Raw genomic sequence first — 15,490 nt, forward strand, 5'->3', positions numbered from 1 at the left:
CTTCACGAGGTTGTTTATTGTGTTGTTCACTTGTCAACATCAAACACGTTTTCTAATCACCCTTCATGGAAATTCAGTGTCCCCTCAGCTTGGAGCCCCCCACCCCCATTGTCCCTGGTGACCACAAATACACACCTGTCTCTGCTGTTAATTGCTGTAGCATCCAATTCCAACCACCAGGGACTCTGTGTGACAGAGGGGAACTGGCCTGTGAGGTGTCTGAGACTGTACTCTTATCAGGATCAGGTGGCCTGTCTTTCCACATCTCTGGGGAGGTTCAAACCACTGACCTTCCTGTTGACAACCAAGCGCTTAACCATTGTCCTATTGGGGCTTGTGATAGACTTGCCTTTTCTGGATACTTCATAGCAATGCAGTCTTTGACTGCCTGCACTTCTGCATCCTCCCTCCCCGTCACGTTTTCTTGCTTCCTGCAAGCCATCGCTTGTATCTTTCTCGCACCGTGCAGAGTATGACTGTACATCCCTTCCAGGACAGGAGGGACAGCAGATGAAGTTCCCTTCCATCTCTGTGCGCGTGTCCTGTGTGACCGTGGTGCACCTTAGAATCAACAAGGATGGGGCTACGCTGCATTGAAAAACAAGGAACTCCTGCAATATTATTCAAAATGGGTAACCCTGGAGGACATTATGCTGAGTGAAATATCTCAGTCACAAAAGGACAAATACTGCGTAGTGCCACTGTTGTAGAACAGGACTGACATCAGGGTTGGGATGAGACTGAGAAAAACTGGATAAATTATGTATACTGCATTGAAACAGATGAGGGAGAGAACTGTTTAAAAGTGATGTTATCATTGAGTATTATGGTTATGACAAGAGTCCAGAATGAAGGTTGAATAGTGGAGTGTAGCTGGGGTGGGGGTGGGGGGATTGTATATCAATGAAGGAATTCTTCTTTTTAAAGAGAAGAGCGAACTGGGGCGGAGGTGGGGGGCAGGGAGAAAAATGCAACAATGAATGAATGGTAATCCAAAATCTCTGTACATGTTCATTAAACAAGGATGGGGCAGCTTCATCTCACGTATTTTGGGCATGTTGTCAGGAGGGGCTAGTCTTTGGAAAAAAGGCACCTGCTGGGAAAGGCAGAGGTCAGAGGAAGAGAGGAGGAACCTTGGTGAGATGGCCTGACTCAGTGACTGTAGCAACGGTCTCCAGCGTGTCCGAGATGATGAGGGCGGCATGGGAGAGGGCAGGGCTCAGACCTGCTGTTCAGAGTTGTTATTGTGCATTGTCAAGTTGGAAGTGACTCGCAGCTGATCCTTCAGCAGATTTTCAGAGGCAACAAATGGCACACAGGAGGAGATTACCCATCCTTCTCCTGCCGTTGTTTATAGGGTCATTAATGACCTGTAGTGGACTTGACCGCATCTCCTAACAATATTGTCTCGTCAAACATAACTGTGACTGTGAAGAGACTTTCTTTGAAAACTGAGGCATAATACCTATCACATAAAAACCACCCACTTTACAATGTGTGAGTCAGTGGTGTTTAGTACATGTGAGCTGTGTGACCTCCCCCTCTGTCTGTACTTCTAGGATGTGTTTATCACACAAAGGGTGATGAACACACCCGTTCACCCTCGTTCCCAGCTTCCCCTCCCCATTCCTTAGTAACCAGCACTCTGCTGTCTGTCTGTGGAGTTGCTGTTCTGGACCTGTCATGTGAATGGAACTGGACGCCGTGTGGCCTTTGGCACCTGGCTTTTCTCTCTCTCTCTCTCTCTCCTATCTGTCATCTATTTATCTGTCATCTCTCTCTCTCTCTCATCATTTTTCTTTTCTTATTGTGTACCATTGAATCGGATCTGACTGGCACACGAGGAGACTGCCCCTCCTTCTCCATCAGAGCATCTGGTGGATTTGAACTACGCACCTCTGGGATTACAGTTGCGGCTTCTTTGCCACTAAGCCACCAGAGCTCTCTTGGCATCTGGCTTCTTTTGCTCAGTATGTTTTCAAGGTCCACTCCTGTTGTGGCAGTTATCAGACCTTGATTCTTCTGTTGTTGTTGTCAAGCACGACTCATAGCGGCCCTGTGGACAAAAGGCCTGAAGCCTTTCTATAACTATCGCCATTTCTCAAAGTTCATAGAGTTTGCAGAAGCAGGTTGTTTAGGAAGTGGATGCCACTCCTGTTTAGAATAATATGTCCTTGTAGACCTGTTGCCGTGAGCTGGCATCAGGCCAGCCTGCGCTCCTGGTGGTCCCATGCACAACTGAACAGAATGCTTATCAGCCCGATGCCACCTCAGCTGCGGGGCTGACCGCTGCAGTCCCTAAGGTTTTCACTGTCTCATTTTGAAAACCCACCCCAGGCCTTTCTTCCTAGTCTGTGTCAGCCTAGAAGCTCCAGTCAAAGCTTCTCAGCAAGACAGCACTCAAGCTTTTGCTGACAGATGGCTGCGAGGTATGAGTGCCACTGCCCGGGAACCAACCCCAAGTCTCATGAGTGGATGGTGGACGTTCTACAGTTGGGCCCCCACTGCCCCCATTGTGATTTGTAGCATTGCCAGAAAAAGATGAAAAATGCCACCCTTCAACATGGATCACATCTCACCATCAAGAAAACAGAGATCCTTACCACTGGGCCAGTAGGCAACGTTATGATAAATGGATAAAAGAATGAGACTGTCAACAATTTCATTTTATCTGCATCCACCACCAGCACCCATGGTAGCAGCTGTGAAGACATCAACAGCTGTATTGCACTAGGGAGATCTGCTGTCCAGGACCTCTTTAGAGTGCTGAAGAGAAAGGAGGTCAATTTAAAGACTAAGGTGAACCTGATTGAAGCCATGGCATTTTTATTTATTTTTTAAATTATTATTAATTTTAATGAAAGTGTACAGAGACTTTGGAGTTCCATTCATTCATTGTTGCACTTTTCTCCCTGCCCAACCTCCCCCCACCCCAGTTCGCTCTTCCCTTTGAAAATTAAAAGAAAAGAAAAATATTTCATTGTTTTATAATCCCTCCCCCCTTAGTTCACTGCACTGTGCAGCCTTCGTTCTGGACTCCTGTCATGATAATAATGTTATTTGCCATTGAGTCACTTGCGACTCATAGCGACCCTATGTACAAGAGCTCTATACGCTCTTCTATCCTGTGCCAACCTAGCCATCTCAAACGCACTTATTCCCACCACTCCAGTCACAGAATCGATCCATCTCATCGAAGGTTTTCCTCTCCTTCGCCGCCCCTCTACTCTGCCTAACATGATGTCCCTCTCCAAGGACCAGTCCCTCCTTGCAACATGCCCAAAATATGTCAGACGAAGCTTCAGAATCTTTGACTCCAAAGAGTCTTCCAGCTTCACCCTTTCCAGGACAAACCTGTATGTTCTCCTAGCAGTCCATGGTATATTCAACACTCGTCTCCAGCACCACAGCTCAAAGGCATCAATTCTCTTTCTATCAACCCTATTCACTGTCCAACTCTCCGATGCATAGCACGTAATTGCAAAGGCTATAGCCTGGATCAGGTGCACCTTAGTCTCCAGTCTGATGTCGTTGCTCTTCAATACTCTTGAGAGGTCCCTCACAGCTGACTTTCTCAATGCAATTCGTCTCTTGATTTCCTGGCTGCTGTTACCGAGAGTGTTGACTGTGGAGCCAAGTAAATTAAAACTGTTAACTATCTCAATCTCTTCACCATCCATACTGATGCTGCCAATTGGCCCAGTGGTGAGAATCTTTGTTTTCTTGACATTTAACTTCAGTCCAAATAGGAGGCTGTAGTCCTTGATCTTCTGCAGCAAGCGCTTCCGGTCCTCTTCAGTTTCAGCAAGCAGGGTTGTGTCATCTTCATAACGCAGGTTGTTGTTGATTCTTCCACCAATCCTGATGCCACATTCCTCTTTGTATAGCCCAACGTCTCGGATGATCTGTTCTGCATACAGATTGAAAAGGTATGGAGACAGAATACATCCCTGAGGAACCCCCTTCTTGATTTTGAACCATGTAGTGTCTCCTTGCTCTGTTCTGACAACTGCCTCTTGGTCCAAGTATAATTTTCGCATTAGCATAATCAAATGTTCTGTGGTTCCCATTCTTCTCAGAGTCAGCTATAGCTTCGTGTGATCCACACAGTCAAAAGCCTTTGCATAATCAATGAAGCACAGATAGACATTCTTCTGGTAATCTTTGCTTTCTGCCAAGATCCATCTAACATTAGCTATAATATCCCTAGTACCATGACCTCTTCTAAATCCGGCCTGCACATCTGGCAGTTCTCTGTTGACATATTGTTCCAAACGTTTTTGGATAATTTCCAGCAGAATCTTGCTTGTATGTGGTATTAATGATATTGTTCGATAATTTCCACACTCTGTTGGGTCACCTTTCTTTGGAATGGGAACAAATATCGATCTTTTCCAGTCAGTGGGCCAGCATAATAATACCTAATCATATATCCCTTTTAAACAGTTCTATCCCTCATCTGTTTCAATGCAGTATACATAATTTATCCCATCTTTCTCAGTCTTCCCTCAACACCGATGTCTGTCCCATTTTACAATAGTGGCACTATGCAGTATTTGTCCTTTTGTGACTGAGATATTTCACTCAGCATAATGTCCTCCAGGGTCACCCATTTTGTATAATATTTCATGAGTTCCTTGTTTTTTAAAGCAGTGTAGTATTCTGTTGTGTGAATATACCAGAGCTGCTCTGTCCATTCGTTTGTTGGTGGGCACTTGGGTTGTTTTCAGCTCTTTGCTCTTGTGAACAAAGCCGTGATAAACCTGGGTGTGAATGAAGCCATGGCATTTTCAGGTGCTTGCTGTGCGTCTGAAAGTTGGATGGTGAATAAAGATGACAGAAGGACCATGCCTTTGGGTTGTGGTGCTGACGACGACTACTGAATATTCCATGGGCTGCCATGGAGAGAATAGACAAATCTGTTTTGGAGGAAGGGCAACCAGGGTGCTCCTTAAAGGCGGAGATAGTGAAACATCATCTCACATACTTGGAAAGTGTTGTCAGAAGGGGCCAGTCCTTTTGGGAGAAAGATGGGCCGGTGCAATTTACAGTCGGTTCAGATATGAAGGCTGTGAGTGAGCCATGGTCGTAAGGAGCTCTGGTGCCATCATGTGTTGGAATGTAATGTGTGTGGGATGCAAACTGAAAGGCTGGTGGTTTGAATCCACTCACTGCTGTGAGGGAGAATAATACACAGTCTTCTGTAAAAGATCACCATGGCCTTGGAAACCTGAGGAGCGTCGGCTTGATGGCGGTGCTGGGGCTTGGGATTTGGTGTGGCCATGGGTTCTGGGAGACACTGCCCCAGATGTGGAACCCAGGATGGGCGGGAGGGATGGTTAGTGTTGGACCTCAGGGAGTTGCCCAGCAGTTTGCAACAGTGGATGTTTGGGACATCTTTAACCTCCGCCTCATAGGGACCCACTTCATGCCAATCCTTCGGAAAAGGAATTTCTCATTCAGAAGAGGGGATTCCAGGATGTCGCAGCCTGACTTCACTTGAGATGTGACATCAGACACTGAACTGGCATTGAACTCTGACCTGATTCTAAACAGCTGGACACCACAGCTCCTATAGACCCCAGCCTGGGAAACCCTTCTTGCCCTTTGTGTGTCTTTTGAGCCAGATGTTGACCGTAGAGCAGTGGCCAGAGAGGGAAGGCCTGCCATCAGCAGCATTTCTGTGTGTCCCTATGGTCATGGACAGAGGGACCACAGCCCGAGATCCCACCTCGGTTTACTTGGCTTAATGGAGGGGCTTACTGGAAAGCAGAGGTGTTGGCAGAGATAAGCATTCAGAAGCCCGCGTTCAGAGGCCACAGTGGGACCATCCAGAGGTGAGCTGTGGGCTCAGCCCCAGCACTATCCAGCCGCTCGCCACATCCTTGAGGTGTGACCCTGAGTGAGTTACTGAGGTGCCTTTTTTGTAAGATAAGGATGTGGACACTGCGGCGGGCAGAGAGAGCCCTGGTAGCACAGTCCATAAGGAGTGGTGTTGCTGGACCAAAGGCCAAGCGTCTCTGGGGGTTCGAATCCACCAGCGGTTCTGCAGTAGGGAATCCCAATGGAGGGTCCCATGAGTTGCTTTCAACTTGATGGCCAATAGTTTGAGTTTTGAACTATATGGGCAAGGTGGCATACCTCCTACCTTCCATGAGGAATTCCTGCCCAGTGCAGGAGTACACTGGTATTGGGGGTGTGTGTGTGTGGCTTGTGGATAATGAGTTTCAGGAGAGCCTACAGATTAAGAGAAGCTCAGAAGAAAGGCCTGAAGGGAGCTCTGGTAGCCTAGTGGCAAGATGCTGCACTGCAATCCCAGAGGCACACGATTCAAATCCACCAGATGCTCTGCTGGAGAAGGAGGGGGCAGACTCCTCCTGTACCATTCAGATCTGATTTGATGGTACATGTAAAATAATACAACTAAAAAAAAAAAAAAAAAAAAGAAAGGCCTGATGATCAATCCCCCAAAATCAGCCCATGGAAACCGTCTAGATCACAGTAATCCAATCTGAAGTTGGTTGTGTGGGACTGGGAGTATTTTGTTTTTTCTGCTCATGGAGTCGATGTGATGACAGCGAATGACAGCATCAGGTCTGAACTGGTCTGAGTTAGGTACATGGGAAGGCATCCCCAGAGTCACAGGTGTAGAACTGGCGAAGGTACAAGGGTGAGCCAGCCCTGTCTTCTGCCCCCACCTCAGACACACTAATAATTCCTTGTGGGGCGCCTTGGTTTGGCAGTGGATGGACATGTGGCCTCTCGCCCCTCCGGCCACCCTGTGAGCCCTGTGTGTTGTTCCTGACTGCACCGCTGGAGGCGCTCCTGAGTCCGCATCACCACCGCTGGCTGGAAGGTGCTGCCTGAGCAGCCTCCCCAGCCTCCCTGGCCTCCCCGGCCTCCCCGGACTGCCCAGCCTCCCTGGCCTCCTCAGCCTTCCAGGCCTCCCCAGCCTCCCCGGACTTCCCAGCCTCCCTGGCCTCCCCAGCCTGCCAGGCCTCCCCGGCCTCCCTCCTCAGCCTTCCAGGCCTCCCCAGCCTCCCCGGACTTCCCAGCCTCCCTGGCCTCCCCAGCCTGCCAGGCCTCCCCGGCCTCCCTCCCCAGCCTTCCTGGCCTCCCCGGCCTCCCCGGACTGCCCAGCCTCCCTGGCCTCCTTAGCCTTCCCGGCTTCCCCAGCCTCCCTGGCCTCCCCGGCCTCCCCGGCCTCCCCGGCCTCCCTGGCCTCCCTGGCCTCCCCGGACTGCCCAGCCTCCCTGGCCTCCTCGACCTTCCTGGCCTCTCCGGGCTCCCCGGCCTCCTCAGCCTCTCCGGGCTCCCCGGCCTCCCTAGCCTCCCTGGCCTCCCCGGCCTCCCCGGCCTCCCTGGCCTGCCTGGCCTCCCCAGCGAGCGTGCTTGCGCATGTTTTGGTTCTCAAGGGTCACTGGGCTGTGTGCTCACTTTTTGTTGTAAGTCAATTTAATTTGTTAACAATAATAATATCCGGAACTTACCTGGCCTGAAGCCCCAGGCCATTGAGAAAATGCCATGGAATGTCCGTCCTTTCAAAGACTGGCTTTGGAAGAATGCAGAGGGCAGAGGAAAAAAATTTCAGCTCGGGGGGGCCCCCTGGAAAACAAACGGAAGGGACGAAACTAACAAAATAAACAGTTGGGTCCCCATTTCCAGAAATGCCTGCGGGGGCCCTGGGTGGTGCAAACAGCTCCTACTTCACTGTAACATAAATGGAAGGCTGATGGTTTGAATCTGCCCAGCAGTGATATAGCAGAAAGGGCTGGTGATCAGCTTCTGTGAACAATCACACAAGAAAACCCAGGAACTCTGAACTCTGCTCCGTAACACAGCGGCCCCCAGGAGCTGGCAGGCTTTTCCACTTTCATCAAGAGCACTTTGGCCAAGATGGCCATGTCACTGCTGGGAACACACCATTTGGAAGGTGGCAAAATAAACAAACAAACCGTCAAAACCTGAGTCATCGAGGCAAATAGTGTGTTCATGCCATGTTTTTAAAAAAATCAGAATGAGGGGGCAGGAGAAAGAAGCCCATGAGAAACAAAATTCCAGGGAAGATATCGGCTGAATCTGTGTCTGTTTCTGAGCTGGTCAGCCATGGTGACCACAGTACTGAGCAGAGGGTGACGATGGAGCAGGGCTGAGCAGGGTTTCCATCTGCTATGTGAGGGTACCAGTGCATCTGCCCACAACAACTACAGCCACAGTCTTGGCCCTAAGGCAGCCCGGCACTGCAGTGGGTAAGCACACAACTGCTAACTGAAAGATCAGCCGTCAGTGGAAGAAAGGCCTGGCAATCTGCTTCCATATACATTACAGCCAAGGAGACCCCTGCTGTCACACAGGGTCGCCGTGGCACCCAACACACAGCATCGTTGGTGCGTGCTGCCAGCCTGGCCAGATCTTGTCATTTATTTAAATTTGCATGTTTTGTTTATCAGAGACCTTTTATGGCATTAATATTTTTTTTTCATTTTTAAAAAATAGCATATGGAAATATTAGTTCTCTCTGTGACTCAATATGGATTGAGGCTCAATGTCAAGAAGACAAAGATTCTCACCACTGGACCAATTGGCAGCATCAGGATGGATGGTGAAGAGATTGAAATTGTTCACAGCTTCAGTTTGCTTGGCTCCACAGTCAACACTCTTGGCAATAGCAGCCAGGAAATTAAAAGACATATTGCGATGGGAAAGTCTGCTGTTAGAGATCTCTCCAAAGTACTGAAGAGCAATGGTATCTCTCTAGAGACTAAGGTGCATCTGATACAGGCCTTTGCAGTCAGCTGTCATGCATCAGAGAGTTAGACAATGACTAGGGAGGATAGAAGGAGAACTGATGCCTTTGAGCTGTGGTGCTGGAGAAGAGTATTGAGGGTACCATGGACTGCTAAGAAAACAAACAGGTTCATCCTGGAGAGGGTTAATCCAGGTGGCTCCTTGGAGGCAAGGAGTCTGAGGCTTCGCCTGACATACTTTGGACATGTTGTAAGGAGGGACCGGTCCTTGGAGAAGGACATCATGCTTGGGAGGGTGGAGGGACAGCGCAGGAGGGGAAGACCCTCTAGGAGGTGGATTGATTCAGTGACTGGGGTAATCAGGATGGGTGTATCAGAGACAGTGCAATTGGCACAGGACAGAGCAGAGTTTAGGGCTGTTGTACATAGGGTTGCTATGAGTCGCAAGTGACTTGATAGCACATAACAACCACTACCACAACAACAACAACTATGACTTAGTATTGTGGGCCCTCATTGGCTAGTTCAGCTGAGGCTGACACTGCCCCTGGCTTGCCCTGGTCCCTTCAGGGAGAGTCTAGTAACTCAGGTCAGAGTTGTCTGGTTTCGCCCAGCTCCCAGATGTGCCCATTTCTGGTGGATTGGATTCCTTAGGCTGAGCTGTTTTGAAGAGGAGGCACCCTGTGTTCTTTCGGTTTTTCTCTTTTGCAGTGAAACAAATGATGGCAGCACGTTGTTGGGTACCGTCGAGTCAGAAGCGACCCATAGCTGACCCTCCAGTGGCAGTTTTCAGAGGCAGTAAATTGCACAGGAGGACATTGCCCACCCTTCTCCCACGGAGCAGCTGGTGGATTCAAACCATGTGTCTTTGGGACGATAACCCAGTAGGCCACCTGAGCTCCCTGATAGCAGCATAGATTATTAAGAACCTGTGGAAACATGATAGCACAGTGGCTAAAGAGCACTGCTGGTAACCATAAGATCAGTGGTTCAAACACACTCACCACCCTGAGGGAGAAAGACATGCAATGTGCTTCTGTAAACCCCCTGGGGCCTCCTATGAGTGAGAATCGACTGGGTGGCTGGGGGCTTTGTTGTCATCTCTTAATCACTCGAATTCTCAGGCTCCATCAACCTTGATGTGTCTCTCTTTGTCACTGCTGCTGACTGCCCCCCAGTCCTGGACTGGGACCTTATGTGACCTTATGCCCAGTGGGACAGAATACTACCCATTCCCAGGCCATCTCCATGGGACCACTTTGATCCATAGAGTTGTTGTTAGGTTTGTTTTTTTTTTTCACTGCCTTATTATCTTGGGACTAGATTGCCTGACCTTGCCTCCCGATCTTAGCCTGGAAGCTTTGCTGAAACCCATGTAGCAAACTATCAACACACAGACATCTGTGGACATATGGATGGTGGCCGAGCCTGCGGGGCACTGGCCAGGAATCGAACTCAGGTTTTCCACATGGGAGGTGGGAATTCTGCCTCTGAACCACCGACTGCCCCTCTTCACTCCCCTTCCCCCCAAGGATGGTATAGGTGGCTTAATGGTAAGGAGTTGTGCTGCCTACCCAAAGGGATGCAGTTCAAATGCATCAGCTGCTCTGAGGGGAAGAAAGTTGAACATTTTCCTCCCATGCAATTTGCAGCCTCTGAAAACCCACTGGAGGGGCAGCTGTGAGTCAGTTCCAAGTCGATGGCACACAGCAGCAACAACAACAACAACAACAACAACAACATCTGTACCATAGGAATCCCTAGGTGATCTGACCAGGTAATCCTTGGCAGTTCAAACAGTTGGCAATTCGAGCCCACTTGGGTGCTGCGGAAGAAAGGTTGGTAATCTCCTCAAATGTCACAGCCTTGCAAACCCTGTGCACTTCGACACTCTGGTTCAATGAAGTCAGAATCCGCTCCACAGGCAGCTGCTTTTGTCCTTTTAACACATGCACTGGTGGAAGCAATTTGTAACGAAGTTTGCAAGGAAGAGTGTGGCCCCAGAGAAGAGGTCAGTGCCCATAGGCACTGATGCCCGGGCTTTGCTTGGCCCCTGTTTGCACGAGCCCTGCGTCCCCTGCTCTGCCTCCGCCTTTCCTCCCCCGTATCATTTCTCGGAAGTCCTTGTGCGCCTCTGCTTGTTCTGAGGCTGCATTCGCTCCTATTTACCCAGCTTGCAGCCTATGGTCATTTCCAGCTCTCGGTTATTATGAACGGCAAAGCAGCGGCCGTCTCTGTGTTTGAGGCGGCCAGGGGTTTTGTTTTGAGGGACCGGTTCCCACGTGCGGAAAACATCCCAGCCCTCGCTCTCTGAATCAGAGCCGGGTGCCTGAACCCGCGGTGGGAGATGAGGCGGGTGCAGAACCAGCCGGCTGTGTTTTCCTCAGTAAAGTGATTCAAGCATTATTTTTATCCTCAAACCCACACGGATCCATTACAGAGTAAAAGGCACTTTCTCTGATAGCGTAGATTCCAACCTTTGCATAAACCCAAGCTCAGAAAACTGAGACCCCAAATACTGACTGTCTCATTTACGTGGGCTGTGTGAGGCTTATAAGTTTATGGCTGGTTTTGGGGTGTCCTCAGCAGCGAAATGACCAGTCAGCAGTTGATGCCACGGAGTCCGTCCCATGGATCTGCATAGAGCTGTGCTCCTGGGAATTAAGTTTTCAGAAGCAGATTGCCAGGCCTTTCTTGTGAGGGGCCTCTGGGTGGAATCAAACCTCTGTCCTTATGGTTAGAAGCTGAGCATGTGAACCATTGTCACCACATAGGCACGAGTGAGTTCAGGGAAGTGAGAGGGACAGGAGGCTCTTTTAAATGGGACAGTTGTTGGGTCCCCTCACAGGCTGATGTTTGAGGGAAGAGGAGTGGTAAACAGCGCTGCTGCTGTGGGACAGATGGCGGCATGTGTGTGAAAAATGAATTGCTTTTGTTGTTGTTGATTGCCATCAAGTCGAGCATGACTCATAGTGACTCTATGAACAAAAGACCCAATGCCTTTCCATAATTAGTCATTTCTCCAAGTTCATAGAGTTTCCATAGGCTTGTGGTTTAGGAAGTGGATGCCACTCCTGCTTTCAAACCTGTTTTACAACTGGGAGTGCCACTCATACACTGTCCACATTGGGAAACCATTCTGATATTTGACACCCCAGTGGCACAAGGTTCAGCATCACAGCAAACCCAGATTACCTCAGTACAGCAAATTGACAAAGAGTGATGTACAAAGTAGAAGAATGTTCCTCCAAAATATAACAATAGCCTCACTTAGCAGTGTAGTTAAGTGCCATCAAGTCGAATACAACTCATAGTGACCCTGTGAACAAAAGACCTGAACTCTGTTCTGTTAATTAACATCATTTCTCTATGTTCATAAAGTTTCCAGAGGCATGTGGTTTAGGAAGTGGATGCCACTCCTGCTCCCAAACCTGAATCAATTTGGAAGCTCCTCCAAACACTGTCCGTGATGGGTAACTATTATGGTATTTGACACAACTGTGTCACAGTGTTCAGCATCACAGAAACTCCAAGTTACTTCAGTACAGCAGATAGACAAACAATTGCTGTACCACTTAAAGAATGTTCATCCTAACATTAATAAAACCAGTAGCACAAACCAATTAATAAAACCAAGAACACAAACCAAAACTTTCCTTACATGACCCTTGTCAAGACATGATAAACCAGCTTCTAGAGTGGAGGCACACCACAGGAGCCTCCAGGCAAAATGAGTGCATGTGCAAAATGAGTGCCGGCAGCATGTGCAAAGGCCCTGGATGGAAAGAAATGCAAGGTTAAGAACAGAGACTCGTCAGAGCCAGCTCTGTTCACTGGCCTACCCATTCTCACTGGAAAGTCTGGAAAGCTACTGTCCTGGGGCCCCTGTTAAACCCTCTTCAATGCTTCTGGGGAGTCCTAGGGCTCTACTCCCCACCCCAGTTCCCAGGGATCTTTCAGCTGTAGTGAGACTTGTTCTGTGTTGCAGGTCAAGGTTACATCTCTTGTTTTGTGTCTGGGTATGTGAGACTCTGTTTTCCTAAAGCAAAATTTCTATTTGGGCATCTGATCTTTCATTTTGCAAGGGTGGTTGTGTTGTTTTGGTTTCTTTTTTGTGGGGTAGGGGATTTGTTGAGGAACCCGTGTTACATTGTATCTTTGCATCCTTTGGGACCTCTGGGAGCCAGGCAGCCAGGGGTGAGGATTGCCAAGGAAATGAAGGAACAGGAGGGAAGGAAGTTCTAGGGGGATGCATTTGTTGGGAAGCCAAGACACCCCTTTGATCTTCAGATTTCAAAGTGAGTAGCAAGGGAAGTGGGTCTGTAACCTTGGAGTTGTTGTTGGGGGCTGTTACATAGATTCCCACTCACGGTGACCCCAAATGACCAAGCAGAACTGCCCCTTAGGACTTCCGAGGCTGTGGTGGCACCCTGTTTTAAGCAGTGGACTGCTGACCAAGAGATCAGCGGTTTAAACCCACCAGCCATTCCGTGGGCCCCGGACACCTTCGGGGACTGTTCCAGCCTGGCCTGTAGGTCTCTGTGACTGAGATCGGCTTCCCAGCAGTGGGCCTCACCTTTGGTTTGTAATCTCTGAGGGAGCAAGGGGGCAAGTCTTGCTCCCACTGAGCCGCTGTGTGGATCCGAGCCTCCAGCCTGTCTGTGTGTGGGCTGGGCTTACCCCATGGCTCCTGCTGGCAGCCCTCTGGAGCGCGTGGCGCCACCTCAGTGACATCTCCAAGGGTGGCTGTCTGTGCTGGGGCCCAGTTCCAAGAAGCGGAGTCTGCGAGCCAGTCACGGGGTGTTTATCTGGGGGTGCAGGGGCAGGAAGCGGGGATAGTTGTTCGATGTTAATCCCTCCCCACATCCAAGGCCGGGCTGCCAATGTGCTCCCCGGGTGCGCCCCAGGGCGGGGAGGCACAGCCGGGTGGACTGTGTTTTATTTGCATTACAGCTTCATTTATCCTTCCAGCTTCCTCATGGCCTCTCCTGATCCTTCTGGCCGGGCCTTCCTGCTCTGCTCTGAGCCCCGAGTCACCCAGGCCCGCTCCCCTCAGCCTTGCATTCCCTAACCACAGCCCTGGGGAGGGCTGCACGCAGCCCCCCTCCAATTATGGTTTCTTCAAGGGACTATTAAATCTGGATTTCTGAGAGGGAAATTGGGCACTTTGTGTTTTCCCTTTAAGTTTTTCTGCTACTGTGAGGGAATGCTTCTAGAAACTTCCGGGTGGTTTCTTGAAGGTCTTGGTGGCGAGCGTGGTTTCTTTTGCCAGGATGCAATGGCTGGGCTTTAGAAAGAACGTGCCCAGGACTTCACCTCCACCAGCACCACTCTTTCCAGTTCTTTCCTGCTAGGAGGTCCTGGTCGGTGGAGGTGGGACCTTGGTGGCACAGTGAGTTGAGTGTTGGGCTGATAACCGAAGGTCACTGGTTCTAATTCACCAGCTATTCTTTGAGCAGGGAGCTCTGGAGGCCTAGCAGGTCAAGAGTTGTGTCACCAGCCCAAAGGCGAGCAGTTCAAATCCATCAGCTGCCCCACGAGAGAAAGATGGGTAGACTCCTCCCTGGCGATTCACAGCCTCTGGAGACCTGTCGGAGGGTCAGCTCGAGTCTGTTCTGTGCCAGCAGCAGTGAGATTGTCCGTGTGAACCTTTGGGTGGAGGGTGGGGCGGCGTGCCCCCATTAAAGTCTACAGTCTCCAAAACCAGACCAGGGGGAGAGGGTTCGCCCTGAGACGGAATCCACTGGGCAGCAGTGGGCTTGGTTCTTGTTTAGGAAACTAACAGTTTGTGCTCTACTAGAACCTCAAGGTTCTAGCACACCCAGAAGCACCAGGAAGAAAGGCCTGACCGTCTGTCTGCTAATAAAGCCCTATGGAGCGGCTCTGATCTGTAGCACATGGGGTCACCATGAGTCACGGTGGGCTCCGGAGCAACCTTGGTTTCATTTCCCTTTTAGGGGCGAGAGGTTAGTAGAGGGTGATGGGAGCAGGGAGGGGGTGTGGGGACCCAGCAGGGACCCCGAGGGCCTGGCTTGGTGGACAGGGCCAGGTCAAGGCTGCCTCCCCACGCGGCCTGGCCTGCCTGGCACGGGTGCCTGTTTGCGTTTGCTGACGTGAGTGGCCCGCGGTGACAAGCTGGATCCTCGGAGCCTGCTGCCAGACTGGGGTCACTGGCAAGGCCGTGTGTCCACCCACTGGCTGGGTCTGCTAGATTTGAGGGGTAACCCACCAAGGGGACAAGGGGAGGTGGACACGCTTTCCCGAAAATACTTTCATAGGGTGTTCATAAGTGCTTCTTGGCAGACATTTTTTTTTCCTTTAGAATTATTTTATTAAATCATAAATGTACAACAGCTTCTTAACTCTACACACGCACTTAAAGTTTTTTAAGGAAAACGTTATGTCTTATTACACCATGATCCTGGCTAATAGCTTTTCAAAACTTTGAGAAAAATCTTAAAAAAGGTTTCACATGTCACCTGAAACTTACAAATTTAACATTATCAAAGAAGGAATGCTTCTACACTCTTACAAAGACCACTAGAAAGAAACAACAATTAAAAAGCTAAGAAACTGTCTCAAAGGCATTTTTTTTTTTTACAATCCTTCCTCCACAGTAAGGTAATGTATTAAATAATCCAATCCATTCACAAAATGGCTCTCTGCATCTGCTCTGGTGTCTTCTGCCATATCACTGCATATTTATGCATGACTGAGATAAGTTTCCTTAACATTGTTATTTC

At 49.6% G+C, this 15,490-nt stretch overlaps 1 protein-coding gene and 1 pseudogene across 1 annotated transcript in view; one reads left to right on the forward strand and one right to left on the reverse strand.

The window, feature by feature from the left end:
* Window positions 1-15,490, forward strand: part of INSR (insulin receptor) — a 219,832-nt gene that overhangs the window by 101,327 nt on the left and 103,015 nt on the right. The window lies entirely within an intron of this gene.
* LOC102849088 overlaps window positions 10,909-15,490 on the reverse strand; it is a 5,448-nt pseudogene continuing 866 nt past the window's right edge.

This window comes from Elephantulus edwardii, unplaced genomic scaffold (genome assembly GCF_000299155.1).
Source record: "Elephantulus edwardii isolate Elephantulus edwardi_28Jun2011 unplaced genomic scaffold, EleEdw1.0 scaffold00438, whole genome shotgun sequence".
In the NCBI taxonomy this organism is placed as follows: Eukaryota; Metazoa; Chordata; class Mammalia; order Macroscelidea; family Macroscelididae; genus Elephantulus; species Elephantulus edwardii.